We start from the raw sequence: 22,130 nt of genomic DNA, 5'->3' as shown, positions 1-22,130 counted from the left end.
GATCCAACGGTTGAAATTATAAAAAATCATCTAAAAGTTTAAAACCCTAAATCCATTCACAACTCCCAGTCCCCACTCCCTCGTCTCCCACCCTCGTCTCTCCACATACAGACATACCACATCCCTCGCCGCCACCATCTTGAAACCCTAGAGAAAAATCCAGGTAAAAACCATTCCGTTCTCCTCTGCGAGCGAGAGAAGAGAGAGAGACAGAGAGATCTTCTCTGCTCTCGCCTTGACGTGTCGCCGAACTCCCAGCCTCGCCTCTCCCGTGCCCTGACGCATCGCAAAACTCCCAGCCTCGCCGCCTCCAGAGCTGTTCTTCTCACCTTTTCATCAAACCCTTTTCGTTCGACTTTCTTCGTCATCCATCCTGCTTGTTAGCAATTCCTGGCCACGCGCCCCAAGGTACTCTCCCTTCTCATCCTCTTCCTTTTCTCAATAGATCTATACTTGGGTTTTGATGCTTCGGATCTTGTTTGTTTTTGCTTGATTTTACTCGAATAAGGGTTTTGCTTTCGATACCTTTGAGACCTTGATTTTTTTTCGATTGTGATATTGTTTGGTTGAATCTTGTGTTACTCTTGAGAAAAGGAACAATCATCACTTGTTTGCTTTTTTTGCTTCTTTTGATTGTTTTAAGATTGGATTATTTGTCAAGGTGCTCAATTGTGGAATTTTGGGGGTATTTCTTTTGATGATTCTTGGATGAGAATTGAAATGTATGAATTTTTGAGTGAGAAATTTTGCTAGAGAGTTGATGTTAGGGATTTTGTTTGCAACCTTAAAACATTGTTAAATGGCTCATCTTTTTCATGCTTCCATTTGTATTAGTTTTCAAGTTTATTAATTGGATTATGGATTGTTGGTGTTTCATTTGCTTGTATACTTTTGTAATCGAAACTCTACTTTTGCCTTTTCTTTTTCTATGATCAAAATGACATCTTGCTTGTGTTGCTGCTTCGTTTTTTATAATTTTGTTTTAATCTTACTCAGGATTATTGTTTAATCTTAAGAGCTTGCTTCTATGTGAAAATTAGTTGGCCACATGAGCACTGTGCTTTTAGATCCAGATTTAATTGTCATTGTTTGTTGTGTTGCATAAATGGTCTTTGTGGGGATGCTATTTCTTTCTTTCTTTCTCTCTGTGATGACAATTTAAACATGGGTAGTTTGTTATTTGTTTAATACTTATTAGTTTAAATTGTTTATTGATGCTTTATTTATTGAAAAAATGTGTTCAATTCAGCTTGTCGAGGTTCCTATACTTTCTCCTAAGAAAGATCAGATATTGTTGAAAGTGGAAGCTGCAACTTTGAATCCAATTGATTGGAAAATTCAGAAAGGCATAGTGCGACCATTCTTGCCTCCAAAATTTCCATTTATACCAGGTGAAACTTTTCATTCCTGTGCTACATATTTAAGTTAGTTTTTGTGGATTTTCTAACTCTAGAATGGAAACATTTCCTAGTGTAGGACTAAATTTAGTATTTTATATTCTCTTTTTGCAAACATTTAGTCAAAATGCAGATTAAACAACACTCCGCTTATTCAATTCTGTTTTTTCTGCATGAGATTTTCTGAATTTATTGATTTGTGTTTCTGCAAGTTTTGTGGGTCTGTGTTTCTGAATTTCTGCAGAATCATAAGTAAGGTATGGTTGAATTATTTTATTTCCTTTTATATTATAGCATAAGGATTACATCATAGCATACAACATGCAATACTTTATATTTGATGATGTTGGACACCAAAGAAGGTTTAAGACCTAAGTGCATGATCTCTCTATAATTGATATAAATGGTATGAGCATGTGACATTAAGATGTAATTAACTAATAGCCAACTTTTTTCCTTTGAATTTAATTCTAAATCATGGGTGTCACACCCACCCCTTCTACCGAGGTAAATGTGGCACCCATCAGTTAAAATTCCCTTTTAACTGAAACCCGACACCTGCTTTTTAAACAAAAAGCGGACCTACAAATCACAATTTATAATTTTTTTCACCAAGTACAGGGTTCAAATACATAAATACAATAAATATAATTACTCTAATTTTGCAGGGTACAACCGCTACAAGGTCATGACACCAATAACAAGAAAGAACGAAATGAGGGACCCACTGCAGTCCTGGACTGAACCCTGACTCGTTCTAAACCCGATCAGGTAATCTAGGTTCCTGCTCCTGCAGCTACAGCACATTCAGTTGGTCGGTAGTGGCTTAATAATTCCAAATACTTAAATATAGTGTATATAAAGTATATAAATACCAACTGCTTAAATAATTTTCCAACTTTTCCAAAATAATAGAATTCTAGCAAAATACATTTTTTTAAAAGAACTTTTGAAACATAAATTCATCATAAATCAATGTCAAAATAGCGATAATATAAAACCATTCTCAAATCCATAGCTCGAAAAACTCTCCCCGACTTAGCCGCCGTCGCGACTAGGGTTTGGGAGCCGCCAAGGTCTTCATAACCTTGAGCGTTGGCCCACCGGGTCCCGTGTGGTGACTCGGGATCCCGATGTATCATCCAATCGGGGCTCTACGCTCCCACCCGATCCGGACAAATCAACACCCGAGTCCACCACGCCACCTCTAAAAGGTCGGCCCGTGGGAACCCACTCTCGCGATGAGTCGGGCCTTAGCCCGCCGTCACCATCCAAAACCAACATGTAGATGCAGAGACAATACAAATCGTATAAATCATATCACATGGTCCTTATCCGGGACATTCACGATGACGATACATGCATAATATCGAGTAAAAATCCAAATACAAAAATACCATTCCTATGCCAGGAATGAAAACCAATTCCACAAATATTGTTGGTAAAACATTTTAAAATGCTCACATGATTTCACAAATCATTCCAAATCAAAGCATATATAACCATCAAAAATAAATACATGAATTGAATAATTAAATCACATATACATGTATTTTCACTATTCACAAATACGTATAATTATACCAAACTGATGTATCAATACGATTGTCAGGAACATCAACGGCAAGTAAATATACGTATATTTTAACCTTATACGCAAATTAAACATGATAAAATGAAATACTTAAATAATTATTTCCAAAATACTAGCCATTAAACAGTTATTTCAAAATAATAATAATTAATCAATTATTTAAAATAATAGCCACTACCAACTCACCTGGTGTCCTTGGGTTAATTCCCAGACCTGGAACTCCCTCCTAAGCCTGAACAACACCTAACAGAATAATATAATAAAAATAAATATCACATTGAAACCCAAAAGAAAATACAAAAACCAGTAATTGACTCTCTAATTGGGCCCACTTATTCCAATCGGTTAAAACTCGGCCTTGAATAGTTAAATCGGTCTCCAATTGCACTTAAATTAACTTAATTTAGGCTAAACACTGCTGAACCAATTTGAACCAAGATCAATTCCACTGAACCAAGTTTAATTGCACTGAACCAAACTCAATTTCACTGAACCAGATTGAACCAACCCAATTCTTATACAAAATTTCCTGGACCAACTTGGTTCAACCGAACCCAAATTTTCTTGAATTGGTTCAGCCAAAAATCCTTAGCCCAACATCCAAAACCAAGCCCAAATCAATCTCAACCAACTCAAATTAACCAAACAATTCAATTCCAACCACACTCAATTTGATTTGATCAAACCTAGACCAAATTAATTCAATTAAACCCAACCACACCAATTCTCATTCAAACCCTAAGTCCATCTCAACTTGATTTGATCAAGCCCAACTCAACCAAATCAATTCCAACTTGGTTTAATCTAATCAAATCAATTGGACTAACTTCAACCCATTTCAATCCAACAATCATCATTAACACCTTAATCATCATAATCATCAATTTAATTAACTAAACCAAATTTTAATCTCGTTTGCTACTGATAGCGCTTACTGATAGAATCCGTGACAACTCCACCAATCCAAAGCAATTTCATCACTAAATCTGAGGTTTTTTCGACACAAATTTCATCTCAAAACAACACCCTCATCATTCTCATTAATATTTCTTCAAATTCATCAACATTTTCATCAAATCCAACCATAAATACATATATATACATGCATACATCACATGCCAAAAACAATACAAGGAAGCTTCTACCGCTAAAGTCATCCCTCCCAGTGAGCTCACTCCAGACGATCTCCAAGTCCCTCTCCTTAAAACCTCAAATTTCTTCCCATTTCTTCATTTTTAACCCTCGGGATTCTTGTAGCAAAAAATGGTGGAGAAGAAGATGAACAACACTCAAGCTCTAGATTTTTTTCTCCAAATTTAACTTTCAGCCGAAATTTACATTTAGTCCCTCAAAACATAATTCCTTACAAAAACAGTCTCTGAAAAAAACTCACAAATGGTCCCTGAATTATAAAAATAGTATTCTCAAAAGATCCTTTCAAATTATCCAATGGTCCTTGAAGTATAACACAATATTTCCATATGATCCCTTCAACTTACCTTTTCAGTCCTTGGTTTCCATAAATATTTTATATCAATCCTTTTTCTATTACTCTTTTAACCCAAAAATCTTTTTATAAACTTTTTACACTTAAGTCTTTGTTACGTCCACTTGGGGTTTCTCAACAATATTACTCGTAGAAAAAAATCTTACTGCAACTATAGTAATACCCTGAATATATTTTCCAACAGTTAATCACAGGTTCAGGGTATTACAATGGGATTGTTGGTTGGATGTTGGTGTTGCATATGAGGAAATAAAATGGTTTTCGAGAGATGATTTGGACTCAAAAGATGAATTATACTTGCCCTTGGATTTTGTATTGGATTTTACTTTGGGTTTATGCTCCAAGTTTTTTCGATTATTTTGTTGGAATTTAAATCTCTATTTATAGTTACTTCATTGTTTCTATTTGTAGAAATGTCTGAACCTGACACACAACAATCAATGGCCAATACTAACCTAAATCCTATACAAAGTGGCACTCATAGTGAAGAAGTAGAGACAATTCCATGTGACATAGAAGATAATGAAATTAAAAGAGGCCGGAAAAAAATTTCCAAAGTTTGGACAGAATTTCAGATTATAAATATTCAGGACAGAAATGAAGTAGTTCAAAAATATGAATGCCGTCATTGCAAGAAGAAATATGCAGTTTCCAAGTCAGGAACAACCACTCATCTTAAGAGACATTTAGATGATTGTTTGTATTACAGAAAACAACACAAGAATCAAAAAATTATTAGTTTATTACCTTCGGACAGCGGGGATGGTGAAACAGTTTTATCTTTCTCAACACAATCTTTTGACATGAGCAAGATTAGAGAAGTTATGGCCAAAATGATTACAGTGCATGAGTACCCATTTAGTATGGTAGAGCATTTTTGGTTTAATGTGTTAATGAAGTCCATGAACTCTCAATATGAAAGAATTTCAAGAAATACATCAAAATCAGATTGCTTGAGATTGCATGAAATTGAAAAAGAAAAACTAAAAAAAAATCTGAATAATGTTGAAAGAGTTTGCCTTACCTCCGATACTTGGACATCAAATCAAACAATTGGCTATATGTGCTTGACTGTACATTTTATTGATTTGGATTGGAAACTACAAAAACGTATCATTAGTTTTTATGAGCTTGAACCACCTCACACGGGTATTGTCATCTCCGATGCTATTTCAGAATGTCTTTTAGAATGGGGTATCCAAGATAAAGTTTCAACAATCACATTAGATAATGCAACAACTAATGATGTAGTTGCAAGAAGTCTAAAAGTCTAATTTTTGAATCAAGAGGCAAGTTGCACTACAAAGGTCATATTTTTTTCATATCCGTTGTTGTGCACACATTTTAAATTTGATGGTCCAAGATGGTCTCAAGGAAATTGATAGTATAATTCACAATATAAGAGAAACTGTCAAGTACTTAAAAAAATCACCATCCAGATTATTTAAATTTGGCGAAGTTGCAAGGCAGCTGAATGTTTGTACAAAAAGAGGGATCTAGCGTATTGATGTTCCTACACGTTGGAATTCAACTTATGAAATGTTGGACTGTGCTTTTAATTTCAGAACTGTTTTTGATCAGTATGCTATTAGAGATGCAAATTATAAATGGTTGCCTACTTCTGAAGACTGGGAAAATGCCAAAAAAAGTTCTTTGAATTTTTTTGAAATTTTTTTATGATGTTACACATCTTTTTACATGTGCTTGTATCCTCATGCAAATACATTTCTACCAGAGGTTTGGAAAGTTAAAGAAGTTCTAGATATTCATTCAAAATCTTCAAATCTGTTTTTGAGAAATGTAGCAATAGTAATGGGTGAGAAGTTTGACAAATATTGGAAAGATTGCAACATGCTTATGGCAATTGCTGCTGTTTTAGATCCAAGATATAAAATGGTGTTGATAAATTTCTGTTTTCCTCGTATTTATCCTGATTTTGAACATATTGAAAAAATAGTTCAGCTGAAACAAGTTATGGTGGATGTATTTGAAACATATGCAAGTGAAAATGTCAATGAACAACCTTCAAGTTTTGCTGGCTGTTTTTCAGAATCGTCCATTAGTGTTGCGACATCATCGAGAAAACCAAAAAGTAGAGGCAGATCTGAATTTGCTGAATTTAAACGAAAAAATGATCTAACACAACCTATGAAATCTGATTTGGAGATTTACTTGGAGGAAGGGACAGTGGAATGGGAGCAAGAGGATGCTACTTTTGATGTTTTGGTGTGGTGGCAGTTAAATTCTCTTAAATTTCGAACTTTATCCAGAATGGCCCGTGATTTGCTCACAATTCCAATGACTACAGTTGCTTCGGAATCAGCCTTTAGTGCTGGTGGGAGGGTACTAGATAAGTTTCGCAGCTCTCTTGCTCCGAAAACTGTTGAAGCTTTAGTATGTACTGCAGATTGGCTTAGAGCCACTCAAAAGAACACAAAAACCAAAACAGTAAGTGTATTTATTTAGAAGAATTTATAGTTTTATATTAATTTAAGGTTTTTCTTTACCTTAATCTAATTGTTTTTTATATTGTATAGATTGAAGAAGATGAAGAAAAACTAAAGTTGGATATTCCCGACAGCTTTGCCACTCTTTAAGATGGTTTTTCTTTACTATTCTATCCTTTCTCTATTTTCTACCATTTTTTTATATATATTTCTTTTGTAGGAGGGAGTACTATTATTATATATTGGTTATTGTGATAATATTGAGATAATTTCTCACTATTATATGTATCCTTGACATCTTTTTGATTTTCTTCTATTTGCTCAAATGTAGTCCAGATATGTTGAAGGCATTCCATTAGATGGTATATTTGTTCATCCTTCCATGGTTGAAATGTTGGATGCTACTATAGAGGATGCCATTGAGCATGGTAACTGGTAAGCAATTACTTTGGCTTTTTTTTATACACTTGGATGCTAGGATTGTTGGCAAAATTCACCTTTATATTTGTTCATCCTTCTTTTGAATCCTTAATCTTTAAATCTGAATGTTAAAGTTTTTGTTGTTAATGGTTTCTAACTTTTGATCAGGTATCATTCATTTCATCACACTCAATTCAGAACAAGTCCAGTGATTGTTTGTACGAGAAGTCATGTGTGTTGAATGTAGCAATTATGTAATTTGTTCCAAGTTTATGTGATTTGTTACAAATTTATGAATTTAGCATATTTATTGTTTTTTGAATCGAACTCGAACCGAACTCGAGCCGAAGATTAAAATTTCGAACTCAAACCGAATTTGAACAAAGATTAGAATTTCGAACTTGAACCGAACTCGAGCTAAAAATTAGAATTTCGAACCGAACTCGATCTGGGCTCAGCTCGTTCGAGTTCGGTTCGTTGCCAGGCCTAAAACATACCAACAAAAATTAATATTTAAAAATAAAATATATTAATATATTATATAAATACTTTCTAAAAATTTAATTTATTAATAAAATAAAACAATAAATGAGTGTAATTTTATTATAAAAATATAAAATTAAAGTATTCTAATTAAATAAAAATATAAGAAAATTTAAAACAAAATAAAAACTCAATTAAAATATAAGAATTAGTGAATTAAATTTCTTATTTATTTTAACAAAATCAACCAATAAACAAATAAATAAATAAATAAATAAATAACACCGAGAGAAGTTCGATAATTATATATTAATATATTAAATTTATAAATATTTAAAAAATGTAAAAATAAATGACAAAATTAGAAAATTCTACTGTATATAATGTCATTTATCAATTTAAATATCAAATTTGAGTAGGTTTTTATAATATAATTATGGGTTTAATATTATATTTGCTCATTATTAATTATTATAATATTTTTTTTTATATTTAATTATTGACCCCGGTTCAACCCCGGTTCGACCCGGTTGAACCCATTGACCCCTGACCCCTGGGCTTAGCCGGGTCATTGCCCGGGCCGGGTCTGACAACCTTGCTCATAACATTCCACTCATCAATAGTTTTAAGTAGAGGTTTTCAATTTGACAAATTAAATACAGAATATATATATATATATATTATATTCAATCAAATTGTTTTGGATTTTATTCTCTGTATACTAATAAAAGAGGTTTTCTTTTTCTTTATACTTTGATGCTCTTCCAACCTACTTGATTTTTTTGAAGTTGTCCCTTGGATGTAAGATTCTTCAATTTATTACTAATTTTGAGGGGAATGTCAATGCAAACTATATGATTACTATTCTACACTATTCTAACATCTATTTTACTTGTATGTAATTGTGCAAAGTTACTATTATGTACTGTGGATGATCACTATTCTGCACTATTTAACACTCACTGTTTGGTATTATGCATGAATTAACAATAAGAATTAAATTTACACCTAACAACTACAAGTAATGCTAAATGCCTCGACTCGCTTTCCGGAACTAACATCCCGGCCGACTTGGCCGCCCATGTGGAGTAAATATCAAATTAAATTTCTTTCTCCCACTCATCTTAATAAAGAGCTTCCTATTAAATAAAAAAAAGAAAACAAAAATCCTATCAGGCTGAAGAAAGAGAAAAAGAAGAAGGAGAAAGAGAAGAAGAAGGAGATTATTATGGCCTCGATGTTGAATAAAAGGGTGAGGGTGGCGGTCAAACTGGATTAATGCCCTCTATTGTCATTCTCCTCCTCCTCCTTTGAAGTATGAAAGCCCTAACCCCACTCCTCTACCTCCTTTGCCTCCTCTCCATTTCTCCTTAACCTTGACCTCTTCTCATGTCCTCCAGCACTTCCAAGGTCATCAAATGAGTCCCTTTAAGCAATTGTGTCGTTGACAAGACTTGCAAGCTCATCTGCTACAGTAATGAATTTCTCATTGTGAGTCTTTTGTGGGCGTTCTCTTTTGCTCGAATTGGGATTTTTTTTTTCTTGGATTTGGTTGTTTTTTTGTTGATTTGTCCTTCGAATTTTTTGGAATGTGTTGTAGATTTTATTCTCTTAATTAGGTTTGTTTGTTTAGTTTCTAACTTTTGGTTGGGTTTTCATTGACATATTGTATTTGATAGTGAGTATAAATGGTGTTGTGGGAAGGACCATTGTGAGTTCATTACTGGTATATTTCTAGAACAATTCTTTCATGTTCATTTTCTTATGTCCAAACATACTTAGATTGTACTGTGAGTGTAAATTAAGTTTTAGATCTTTTTTGTTTAATGAAGTTTGCAATGTAAATCTCAATGTTGGTTATTAAGTATGTTTGGAATATTTTATACAATTTTTCAATGGAATATTTTTTCTTGTTTAGTCATTTATGAAGCTTTAGTTCATGATGGATTGTTTAAGATATTCATGATGGAATATTTTATACAACTATTTGAATGATCACCATCATTTGCATATATACATACTATTAGAATGACCATGTTATTATTGTTTATTTATCACTTCATTTTTGTGTTTAATTAAATTAAATGCAGTGAATTCAACTAGAGAAAGAAACAACAGTGTGGTAGAATTAACAGTTGGATCTTCTGAGCAGAGCCAAAATGAAAACAGAAGTTGAGGCTACTTATTTACAAATCTTAAACAAAGAGAAAGAAAAAATGGTACACATAGAAGATTCAACATGTGAAAAAATTGTTCCAAAGGGCGGTATGGTGTTTTATTCGGAAGAAGAAGTTTATGATTTCTATGTTAAGTATGCACAACAAGAAGGGTATGGTATTACAAAAGGAACTATGAAATCAGGAGATGATGGAAAATTATAATATTACAAGCTTGTGTGCGAAGTGGCAGGAGAATATCCACTGCAAAAGATTCTTTCAATCCTATGCTATCTACTAAAACAAATTGTCAAGCCAGGATTAATGTCATTGCTAGCAATGATGGGCAGTTTAATATATCCCGAATCCATTTTGAGCATAATCATGCACTTAGTCCACTGAAATCTCATTTTCAAAATTGCAACAAAAAAATGGATTCATATGTCAAGAGAAGGCTTGACCTAAATAACCAAGCAGTCATTAGTTTAATCAAGAACTTTTATTCTTTAGCTGTTGAAGGTGGTGGATATGAAAATTTGACATATACAGAAAAAGATTGTCGAAACTATATTGCAAGAGCAAGGCAATTAAGGCTTGGAGTTGGCGATGCTGAAGCACTTGGTAATTATTTCTCTCAAATGCAAAAGGAGAAATCCAAATTTTTTTCATTTAATTGATATAGATGATGAAGACTTGTTACGAAATATATTTTGGGCAGATGCAAGATCTATAGCAGCTTATGAAGCTTTCGGTGATGTTGTATCTTTTGACACAACATACTTAACAAATAAATATAATATGTCCTTTGCTCCATTTGTTAGAGTAAACCATCATGAATAAACTGTTTTATTTGGATGTGGTCTACTGTCAAAGGAAGATACTGAAACGTACATTTGGTTGTTCAGAACTTGGTTGGAATGCATGTCAAATAAGATCCCAAATGTGATAATCACAGATCAATGCATGGCTATTCAAGGTGTAGTCAAGACGGTCTTCCCAAATTCACATCATCGTCTTTGCCTTTTGGCATATTATGAAAAAAGTTCCAGAGAAGCTTGGAGGTCTAATTCAGTACAAAGAAATAAAGAAGATTTTGAAGAGTATCATTTATGAGGCGGTGGATATTCAAGAATCTGAAGAAGTTTGGCTGAAGATGATCAAAGATTATAACATTGAAAAAAATGAATGGTTGAATTCTTTATACATGATTCGTCATCGTTGGGCTCTTGTATATGTTAAAGGAGTTTTTTTTGCCGGAATGTCTACTTCTCAAAGAAGTGAAAGCATAATGTTTTCTTTGATGGCTATGTTGGTCCAACAATATCTCTAAAACAATTTGTGGAACAGTATGATATTGCATTGAAAAGTAAAATTGAGAAAGAAAATAAAATGATTTTGCTTTCTTCAACTCAGGCTTTTCAATGATAACAGATTGCCAATTTAAGAAACAACTATAAGAAGTCTACACAAATGAAATTTTTAAGTTGTTCCAAGATGAATTACGAGGAATGTTATACTGCAATCTTACATTTATCAACTCAGATGGGCTAATATGCACATTTTTTGTGACAGACATCTTTAGAGGAAAAGAAAATAGAATCAAAAAGCAAGTAGTGTTTAATGTTCAATACAATGAAGTTGAATTTGGCATTAAATGTTCATGCCGTTTATTTGAGTTTAGAGGAGTTATTTGTAGACATATATGCAAAGTTCTTATTGAGAGGAATGTGAAAGAAATTCCACCTCAATATATTTTATCCCGTTGGAGAAAAGATATTAAATGGCGGAATACTTACATGAAGAATTGCTACGATGACACACAAACTAGTGAGCAAAAAATGTGATACAACAAATTGTGCTCCCATTTGTCTAAAGTTGCAGAAATTGGAGTGCAATCCAACCAAAAATTTATTTTTTTAATCAAGTGCATGGATGAGGCAATGGAGAAGCTTATGGATGATGGAAATTATTGGGAGATCCATAATGATCAATTTATATCACCAATTTCGTTGGAAGGAGATCATGAGCACCATCAAGTAACATCTTCAACCACAAAATTTTCAACTCTTTTAAAGGTGCGGAGTAGAGGCCGGCCACCATCAAAGAGGAAGAAATCAAAAGTTGAAGAAATAGTCATTAGAAATAAAAAAAAGGTACTTACAATTTAAGCCATTATTTTTTATTTTTTATAATTGTCTCTATGGTCTAGAAATAATGTTAATGTTTTTAGAGACCACAAATGAAAGGAAATACACAACTTCAAAACAACACACAAGTTGAAATTTGTACCCAAGAAAGTGGGGTAATGTTATGTTATTTAATTTAATTTTTCATAATCATATATGAAATATTTTAAATATATGTTATTTAATTTTAATTTGTACTCAATATTTTATCTTTCCCTTCTTAGGTTAATTCAAGTTCTCTTCAAGATGTGGTGACTATGCCACTTGTTGATAGTGACATTTTACAAAATCTGGGCATCACAGGTAATTTATTTGTTGTTCCACATCAATTAATTGTTCCATGCATTTTGCATAGTGGTCTCTTTTAATCTTAGTTTTCAAATTTATTGTTTTACAAAGAGTATGTAAATTTATTGTTCCACATCTAAGAGTAGATGTTTTAATAATTATAATTTTTTTTGTTTGTGACCAGGTTGGACCTCCTAGATGTTCAGATAAAGAGTTGTTTACACATAAGTGAAGATTTTTGCTACCTAATGAAGGGAGTAAGATTCAATGTAGAAAGGCTGCACTTCATAGTTAAGTTGTACTCCTATGTTTTGCCTAAATTGAGAAAATTGTGTTGTTTCAGAGTAATTTGGTGAGATGGATTTTATTTCATGGTGTGGATGGGTTAATATTTCATATATCAATAGATTTGTTGATCTCTGTGTTTTCATATATAATCAATGGATTTCATGACCTTTGCATTCTCACAATTAATCCATGTTCTATGATGACCTTTGGATTCTCACAATCAATAGATTTTTTCTTCTCTTCAATTTCATAATCCATGTTCAACAGATATAGAAATTATTTTGTTCATTAGCTTCGAGTGCTTACATTGAGACGGACAAATGTAATTATCTGAAAGAGTAAGATTGAAAAGTGAAAAATGCTTAATTTTCCAGATTAATGCAAAACAATACAATACAAGCCAGGGATCATTAGCTTCAACCAAGATCATAAACAGAAGTCAATAATTTCCCAATTGCATTAAGTTATAAAATTTACAACAATTTAAGTACAATGTTTCTTGAGAAGACTAAAATGGCTCAAACTTGGCACTTCATCCCTGGCCCTGAACCGATGAATAGCTTCCCATCTTGAATCATTTGCCTTATGAGGCTTGCTCAAATTGTTAGTAATACTACTATAAGTACTCACATCACTAACATCACTGATTGCAATAGCCCTGCACATACTACTCTTACCACTCTTGACCAAGTCCTCTTGGCCATTAATCTTGGCACATTCATTCAACTTTGTCACCATGTCATTATCATTGATGAGCTTAGAAAAATTCAAGCTATCCTTGGCACAACTCTAATCTGAATTCTTCTTCTTTTGATCCAATTAAGACAATTGCGAAGAATCTCCTTGCTGTGAAAGTTTGGGAAATGTTCTCATAGGATCTAATTTTTTCAGCTTCGATTGATGCTACTTGAAAGCCATTGTTCCAATGCATGTCACTTGCCCAACATTTTCTACAAAAAAATATAAACAAGGTGACCTTGCAATTTTAGTCAAAAGAAATAATTAATAAGATAATTCTTAGAGACACAATGCCCATCAGGAAAACAACAGGATAATTCAATAATTGATAAGATAATTCTCACAAAAATAAAATCATAACAAACCAATGAAAAGTAAAGCACCACAAGCTCAATATCCTTTGTCATCACCACAAGCTTTAAAATGACTCCGTTCATCATCTTGGTTGCCCACGCAGAGAAAAGAGCTCAAGATCTAGGATTTTGGGGAGACTTGATTCTTCCATGGAGAGTTACGGCACCGGAGAATAGAGCTCGAGATCTAGGGTTTGGGGAGGCTTGATTCTTTGATGAAGAGTTGCAGCGCCGGAGAAGAGAGCTTGAGATCTAGAGTTTTGGAGAGGCTTGATGCTTCCATGGAGAGTTACGGCGCCGAAGAAGAGAGCTCGAGATGTACGGGTTTTTGGAGAGGCTTGATGCTTGATGCTTCCATGGAGAGTTGTGGCGCCGGAGAAGAGAGCTCGAGATCTATGGTTTTGGAGAGGCTTGATGCTTCCATGGATAGTTACGGCGGCGGAGAAGAGAGCTTGAGATGTACATGTTTTGTTTTGTTTTCTTTTTTTTAAATAGGAAGCTCTTTATTAAGATGAGTGGGAGAGAGAAATTGAATTTGATATTTACTCCATGTGGGCAGCCAAGTCAGTCGGGATGTTAGTTCGGGAAAGCGAGTTGGGACATTTAGCATTACTCAACAACTACTATAGGACACCCCTAGATTTGAAACCAAGACACGTTCCTAAAAGACGAGCCCCATATATATATATATATATATATATATATATAGACACACACACACACACACACACACACACACACACACTAGATGCCCTCGTTTACGCTACGGGTTTGAATGTGTAAAATAATTTGGCTTTAAAATGTATTGAAAATATTTTATTTTATTTTTATTAATAATTTATATATATCTGTAAATAAATTAAATATTTTTTAATAGACAAATATAGTTTGTTTTTATATTTTTAGAGAACATTCAATTTGTTAATAATTTGTATTACATAGAGTACATAATAAGTTGGAATAAAAATATAAAAGCTACATACTTAATAAAAATTTATTTTGATATGAAAGAATTACAACATGATTTTATTGTATTTTATGCTTATATCTTGCTCAAGGGAGGGAGTATTTTCAGTCAACTTAGTATTTTGAGTTTTTGTTATTGCACTAATTTCATATGACAGAAAAGCTGAGTTGTAAGACCTTTACAAATTATTTATGTAGATCTCTTTCCCTAATCAGTAGCCTTAGATTCTCCCTTTCGATTTATACTCAATTTAGTGTTAGATTTAATTGCAAGCAATAGTAATATAAAATTATTTGTTTTGCATTTTATTTTATACTTATTAATAAATCGGCAAGTACTATAGGTATATTAAACATTTGGAAATTTAAATACATATCATTGTTAGTATGATTTTTATGTATACAAAATCACAACACTTACCTCTAGTTGCTCATCCACTTTCTTCTGTACTTTAATCTAATAGTTCAAAGTTTCAGTTATTGGGATTTCTTTGGATATGAATAAATGCATGTCAAAATTCATGTATTATCCATCAGTTTTATTTGAGAATTTAACATATGAATCATAATGCAATGAATGTTATTAGGAAGGAGATAGATAAAGTGAATATTTTTGACATATAAGTTGAATAAAAAAGTTCGTGAGAATTAAAGTAAATGTTATCCTTCATTACATTCTTCTAGGATTTCAATAGTTGTAGATGTTGAAGAAAATTTACATTCTTCCTTAAGTTGGAGCTTTCTAGAATTTAGAATTTTTATGCGTTTCTTTCTATTATTTGTAACTTCTACCTTATTAACTGTGGGTATAAAAGCAAGCTTTCTGTTATGACGGGGCCTAGACATCGGAAAATATAATTCAAGTTCTGTACAAATTGAAACATCACAAATTGAAGTAAATATATATCATAAATCAAGTGGGAAAAATGAATATTAACTAAGAAGAGAATAAATTAATAATTGAAAGCAAATAAAGGGCCAAGATTTTATTGGCTTGTGAACTATATGAACAACATTAAAATGCAAGGATCTCACACAATTTTGACCAAAAAAAAAAAAAAATCCTTTTGAAGATTAAACAATAATAAAGAAGAATTAAAATTTATACAAACTGGAGGAACTATGTAGCATCTTAGATGTAGGAGGTTGATAACAGAGCATCGATTGGGAAAAGTATCATAGTAGTAGTAGTTAATAAGAAAAACAGTTGGTGCTTTGACTTTGAGTGGTTTGTTCTTTCTTTTTTCCCCCTTTAATAAGTAATTAAGTATATGAAAAACATAATTTGTATTTGTCTTTAAACTTCACCATATGAGAAAAAAATTAAATTTTCATTTACTTTACTACTCAATGTTCGCAAAATTATTTTATAACTTTCTTATACATAAATTTATCAAAAGATAACACATCCATCATCATCCTAATGAGGCATAGAATAATATCATTCATTATCCTCCATTAATGCAAATTGTTGATTGTAGCATTATAACCTTAACATCATCTTCCCTACAGATAAAGTAAGTAAATAAATACATAAATAAATAAATAAAAGATTTCTATTTGTAATAAATTAATTCATGAATGCGTTATTTATGTGTTATTTTATATTTTCACATTTTTTTTACAAAAACTCTAAATGTAATAAATCAACATTTTATTTTTATCGCTACACTTGTCAAGGTGCTTGCCTCTTGGGACTCACAATAAAATATGTAAAAAAAATATGAAAATAAAAAAGAGAATAAAAACCTTTCATTTTTTGATTTGATAGAAGAGAAAGGTGTATGAAAAACAAAAGCCAATATCTTCATAAAGATACACTCATAATGGTTGATGACATGCACATTCTCTACCTTTGTCCATTCTCACCTTCTCTTGGGACTTACAATAAAATAATTTAAAAATATCAATTGAAAATAAATAAATAAATTATTTAACAAATAATCTATGAATAATCGATTTTCATAACAATTACTTATACAGTCAAATGATTTTTCATGGATGTGTTATTTTGAAGATTGCTATTTGTAATAAATTAATTCATGAATGTAGCATAGAGAAATTTATTTGAAAGAATACTATATTCACGCATCTTACAAGTAAATTCTCACTAAAGACTAGAAAATTTGCTTTCTCTGTGGTACTTGGTTGTATTTCATTAACAAGGCACGACTCTTTGTTTCTTTGCTGGGAATAAATAGATAGATATCTCAGCTTGTGATGTTGATTCCAATATTTTTGTTGTTTCATCTTTTTTGCTTGGTTCCGCATTATTTTCTTGAATGGCTTGAATAATTTAATGTATCACAGGATGGCCGTGTTTAATGGCCGTTAATTATTTAGTGAGAAATGAAGACCTAGGTTTAGATTCACTTAGCTTGATTCGTATCTCTTGACAGAATTTATTTTCCTATTTTAAAACATTTAAATCGTTTCTTTTGTTTAGATGCGAATAAAAAAGAAGGAAGATAGCAGTGTGATATTATTATAGTGCCCTATATATTTTTTATCAGATCAAAATCACATGATGAAAGATAAAGAAAACATGATTTGTAGTGGGTCACAGATACTTTCATCATGTTTCTATTTTAATCTACAATGCATGCTTCCTCTCATTGTTACCCTTTCTTCGTGTTAGATTTTTTTCATTTCTTTTTTCATCAATCATGTTATCTTTGTCTATCAGAAAACCAAAAGCAAAGTTGTCTCCTTTTTTGGGCTTTAAGATCATAAAAGTCTTTCAGAAGGTCAAATCTCTTACAAAGATCTATTATGATTTGCTACTTAAATTATTTAAGGATTTGGTACTTTTTATATCCCCTAATTAATATGTCTCATCTGTCTTTTCTTTTTGAGTTAGTATTTCCAAGTTGACATTTATCTCTTGTTTATCCTTCTTTTGTGAAGCCTATGTGTCCAAAAACACAATCTTGAGAATTTGGTTGTCACACAATCAAATACGACTTTGACTTTTTTGCCTCTCATATTATTGGCATCTTGTGTTGATGCTGGTGTTTCATGTGTGCCAAATATATATATATATATATATATATATATATATATATATATATAGTAATGAATTGGTGAAAAGATAATATGGTTTTGGTATAAATGAGAGGTATTTGCTTGATATTTGTCATATTAGTTATGCACAAGTATTTATAATTATTTATTTATGATAGTGTTAGTGAAAGCAAATAAAAATCTACGTTAATATTTATAAGTTACCTATTCTTGATAGGCTGCCATATACATAGTAAGAGGGGAAAAATTAATGTCAGATACTATAAAGATCTTATAAGATTTGGTGTGCCTGAACATTATCCTCTTAAAAACTATTCAAGTTAAAGTTGTTAAAAATTGTTTCTATATATCTTTATATTAGTTTATTACAGTTGTGATTGAGTTGATTTTAAGCCAAAACCAAAAAGAATTTTGAGCTCGAAACCATCACTATCGGCGTAATCTTTATTCTCTCTGGTTTTAGAATAAGTTTTCTTTTCATGATCTAGGTTTTCATTTTTCCTCTATGTATTTTCTTGTATTTCTTGCATTAGTTTTTTGCTTTGTTCCTTTTTTGTTTTTCGAATGTGTGATCATTATGTTCTTGTTTATCTTAGGATGGGAGAGAAATATTGCAGTGATTTCATTGAAAAAATTCCTCAAGTTATAGTTGAAGAAATCCTTGGATATATAGTTTTAACATCTTGTAAATCCCTTTATGATCTCCAAAATTTGCGTCGATGGTAATTTCATTCATTCATAGAATTTTAAAAAATAATTATCTATTTTAATAATAATGAAATGGGCTTTTTTCAGTTGCAAGAGTTTTTTTATGAAGTATCCGAAAGTTGGAGAGTTGGTCAGTTGATGCGAATATAGAATTTATGGTACATTGGCATAGAAGAGTATATTATTTTTCTTCGAAATTGTGCATCGAATGAAAATCTAGAAGCTAGTTTGAAACTTGGCTTGGTGAAAAATTTATTAATTTCATATTTTTTTAATCTTAGATAAGTCATACTATTAATATTGGAAATTAATTTTTAAAATTATTTTGCAGGTAGAAGCTATAAAATTGAAAATGGATTTAGGCATCCAATATCTACAGAATGCAGCTTTTAAAGATTATTTACCCGCAGGATATGCAGCGGAGATTATTTTGTACAAAAATCAGATGACGTGTACTTCTGGTATGACAATGTTGAGTTTAGTTACTAATGAAAAAGTTAATAGTATTTCTAAAGCAATAGAGAGCAAACGATCATGTAATCATATAATAAATAATCGCCAATATTTCGTAGCAAAATTTTTAAGAGAGATCGTGTGGAGTATAGAAGGTAAATGGATAGAAAAAGAGGCATAGAAGTGTGACAAATAGTTATGTGGGTGAAAAGCAATGATGTAATTTATAATGAATGGTTAGGTGAAGATGGTTTAGTGAGAAAGTTTGCAAATGAAAATATAAATTTAATTTGCTTTCAAAAATTATGTAATATTTAAAGTGGTTTTTTTTTTTTTGTAGTTTTATGTGTGTGTAATATGGTGTTACATGGGTACTTTCTTAAATGAGTATGATATGTAACAAAGTATTGAAGCAAGAATTGGTTTAAGATTCTGTTGATGTAACAAAGGAAGACCTTTTAATTGTGGTGTAAGAAAAAAAATAGCAACTAATAATGAATTGGTGAAAAGATGGCAAGTTGTAGCCATCAATGCGAGGTATCTAATCAATATTTGTAATATTTTTTATGTACAAATACTTAGTATGATTTGTTTATGATAGTGTTAATCCAAGGAAATAGATACCTCCATTATTATTTATAAGTAACCTATTCTTGATAGGGTATTCTATACACAGTAAGAAAGACAAAAATAAGGGCAGTTACTATAAAGATCTTCTAATTCATTTTTAATGTCATATAGTTCCCTCTCACTCGCATCTTTAATGATAATATTATAAACATTTTGAAGATGCCTTATAACACGTAAGGTAGCTTCATTTTCAGCTTCTTTCTTTATGTATGCTTTAAATTCAAATTTATCTTTAAATTTGACTTTGGTTAGAAAACATGGTTGATGATATGGACCATATTTTTCACATTCATAGCTTACAAGCGGTAACCTAAATTTTTCCAAGATCTCCTTAAGTATCGCTTTAAATTGAGCAGTGATAACAATATGGCCTTTATCTTTCATTTATCGTTTTTTTTTTACTACTGTGATTTATTGAAGACAAACAAAAGTTTCTGTCAATAAATTGTATGAACAAAATGTCATAAATAACTGCAAATGAATAGTAATTTAAGTAAAATAATATATAAATACGAAGAGAATCATAATAATATAGAGGATCCAAGGCATAGCTTAGTAGTCTTCTACCTTGTTTGTGTTTGAGAAGTCTTGAATTCTAAACCTTTCAAGCACAATGCAAAAAAAAGGTGCTTGTCACCAGTTTATCAAAAAAAAAAAATCATAATGATATGAATATTTTATGTAATATTTTATAATAATTTCTTTTTTTTAATCAATAATTTATATTTTTTTAAAATTAAGAATTTATTTATTAACATTGTCAAATAAAAAAAAGATAGTATGTGTAAAATTCACCTAATCTCTCAAATGGGCGATATCCTCAATCTGGCAATCCTAAGATAAAGTCTTCGTTTTTTTGTAAAACTCTTGAATCTAAATCAAGAACTAATGATTTGTTATAATGCAATGTGTTATGTCATCCTTTTATAAGTAATGGAGGGGATAGATTTTTTTCATTTTGGTTCCCTGTATAAGGATGTGAAAAACTAAAAAAAATGATATTATTAAAACCGATTTACATTCAATCTGAGTTACATATTCTCACATGGCAACATATTTGATTTTGTAAGTATTGTGAAAGCCAAGCTTTAAGTGATGTGCATTCAATCAACTATTTACACTTTTAATGCAAATATGAGCACTAATTTATACCATCACATCAAATCATTAATAAAACAAATTGATAAATGCTAATAATGACCAACATGTATCCTGGTGGTTCCAAAGATAGTGATAGTATATCCCCACTATGAACTACATGGAGGACCACCTTTTAAAGAACCCTTTTACTATAGCATCACATGAATTCAAAATGATAACATAATTTTTTTTTACCCAATCAAAGAAAGACAAATGTCACTCAAAATAAAGGCTGGCAATGGGGGATTTTTGGGGGATAGCTTTAATATAATGTATGTATATATATATATATTTGAAAAAGTGGATGCACCACGTTCATTAATAAAGTAAGAGAAAGAGTACATATATAAAAAGACATATAGATATAAGCTTGAGAAAGTCAAAGACATGTTCTACCCGGGTCACTCAGGACCTTTCTACAAGCTTGAGAAAATCAAGGCTTCTCTTCAAAATGTTGATAAAGTCCTCCATCTTTATATTTTTCTGCTTAAGGGCGGTAGACACCTACAAAATGAACATATGATTAATTTTTAAAATTATTATGTCATTCGTGGAAAAATTAGAGTTGAAAATGTAATCATTTCTCTCTAGCTAAATATTCCAAGCGATGGCTCTACGGAGAATCCTAGATTTTCTTGGAAAGACCTTTGAAATTGCACCCCCTCCCCCCAAACCCCATATGTGTGTGTACTGTAAACATTTTCTAAGTATGACCTTAGTTTTTTTTAAAATTAGAGACATTTGATGGCCGTCATTAGATTATGATTTAACAGTTGCTTTTTATAAATGCGGTGTCTAGAGTAACTGTTAGTTATTGTGTTTGGGCACAAATACTTATTGTTATATATTTTTAAGTACTATTAACACAAATGGATAATGATAAGGCCATTATAAAATGTCTCTAGATTCTAGATTTGAAATCTAGTGACACCTTATATGAGATACATGTCTTCTAAAGATGTCCTTAGATATTAAATCTAAATACATCCAATAGTGGCAGTTAGATTTGCATCTAACACCCACTATCCATTCATATACAGTACCAAATAATAGTTAACAACACTTAACAATGTAACAACACAATAACTAGCAATAACCTTTGCACATAATCTTTACAAATGGCAACCATTCAATCATGATCTAACAACTTCCATCAAACATCGGGTAAATTTTTGAGGAGGTCACTGTGTTTTGGCCAATTTCCACTTTGGTCATTATTTTTCAATTTGTATCAAAGTGGTCATCCGAATTCGATTTCATTTCACCGAGCGGTCACTCATTGATTTCCGGCCAAATTTAGTGGCGTGGCGGTGAGTAGCCACGTCACATTAAATAAATTATTTCCTCACACC

The 22,130-nt window shown here is 31.6% G+C and overlaps 1 long non-coding RNA gene across 1 annotated transcript; it reads left to right on the top strand.

Moving 5' to 3' along the window:
* Positions 1-283: 283 nt before the first annotated feature.
* LOC120272628 lies at positions 284-7,745 on the top strand. The gene is made up of 4 exons (XR_005540222.1): positions 284-408; positions 1,250-1,391; positions 7,277-7,380; positions 7,534-7,745. It is a non-coding gene; the product is annotated as an uncharacterized LOC120272628 (long non-coding RNA).
* Positions 7,746-22,130: the final 14,385 nt, after the last annotated feature.

This window comes from Dioscorea cayenensis, chromosome 11 (genome assembly GCF_009730915.1).
Source record: "Dioscorea cayenensis subsp. rotundata cultivar TDr96_F1 chromosome 11, TDr96_F1_v2_PseudoChromosome.rev07_lg8_w22 25.fasta, whole genome shotgun sequence".
In the NCBI taxonomy this organism is placed as follows: domain Eukaryota; kingdom Viridiplantae; phylum Streptophyta; class Magnoliopsida; order Dioscoreales; family Dioscoreaceae; genus Dioscorea; species Dioscorea cayenensis.
This window is presented reverse-complemented; position numbering and strand designations above follow the sequence as displayed.